At 42.3% G+C, this 1,226-nt stretch overlaps 1 non-coding gene across 1 annotated transcript; it reads left to right on the top strand.

Moving 5' to 3' along the window:
• The first annotated feature begins 505 nt into the window (after window positions 1-505).
• On the top strand, window positions 506-612 carry LOC127124863 (small nucleolar RNA R71). The gene has a single exon (XR_007804341.1). It is a non-coding gene; the product is annotated as a small nucleolar RNA R71 (small nucleolar RNA).
• Window positions 613-1,226: the final 614 nt, after the last annotated feature.

Below are 1,226 nucleotides of genomic sequence, written 5' to 3' on the forward strand. Positions count from 1 at the left end.
TTGATTTGGAGCTTGTCCTAGTGCGTATAAAGCATTATTACTCTTATATGAAAAATTAGGATGATTCTTCCAGTTTGAGTTATAGGTGTGCGAGTAGGGATTTCCTTGAGCATAATTCACTTGCTCTGCTTGGATTCCTGTTAGGAGTTGACAATCTGCAGGAGTGTGACCTTGGATTCCACAGACTTCGTAATTCTGAGTTGCGACAACCACGGTGGTTGGAGGTGATACATTCAAACTTTCAATTTTCTGGGCAAGGGCTTCCACTTTTGCATTAACATGATCAAGGCTACTTATCTCGTACATGCCACTTTTCGTTTGAGGTTTCTCTACCATTGCTCGGTCGCTTCCCCACTGATAATGGTTTTGGGCCATGCTTTCGATAAGTTGATAAGCATCGGCATAAGGTTTATCCATAAGTGCACCACCTGCTGTGGCGTCTATTGTTAACCTCGTGTTGTACAAGAGACCATTATAGAAGGTATGAATCACTAACCAGTCCTCTAAACCATGGTGTGGACAAAGTCTCATCATGTCTTTGTATCTTTCCCATGCTTCAAAAAGAGACTCGTTATCTTTCTGTTTAAATCCATTTATCTGGGCTCTCAACATAGCTATTTTGCTCGGAGGAAAATATCGGGCAAGAAAGACTTTCTTCAACTCATTCCATGTTGTGACTGAGTTGGAAGGAAGAGACTGAAGCCATCTTCTAGCTTTATCTCTTAACGAGAAAGGAAAAAGACGACGTCGAATTGCCTCTGAAGTGACACCATTAGCTTTAACAATATCAGCGTATTGGACAAATACGGATAAATGAAGGTTTGGATCCTCGGTGGGATTTCCAGAGAATTGATTCTGTTGCACTGCCTGTAGCAGCGAAGGCTTAAGTTCGAAGATGTTTGCTTCGATTGCGGGTGGAGCAATACTCGAATGCGGCTCATCTTGCGATGGAGCGGCGTAATCTCGAAGAGCACGAGCTGGTTCTTCCATCTCGGGTATCGGTGAAGGAAGAAGATTTTTGAGATCAGGAATTTCGATAGGAGGGAGATTGATTGCAGCACGATATTCCTAAATTCTTCGTAAGACTTGGAGATATAGTTCGATGTCGTTGATTCGTAAGTAAAACGGCTCGCCTTGTGAGCGAGTGTGTGGCATACAAATCAACGAAAGAAGAAGAAATAAAAATTACCTTAGTCTCTACAGCGTAACAGAAGAGTTACGATATC

This window comes from Lathyrus oleraceus, chromosome 2 (genome assembly GCF_024323335.1).
Source record: "Lathyrus oleraceus cultivar Zhongwan6 chromosome 2, CAAS_Psat_ZW6_1.0, whole genome shotgun sequence".
Lineage (NCBI taxonomy): Eukaryota > Viridiplantae > Streptophyta > Magnoliopsida > Fabales > Fabaceae > Lathyrus > Lathyrus oleraceus.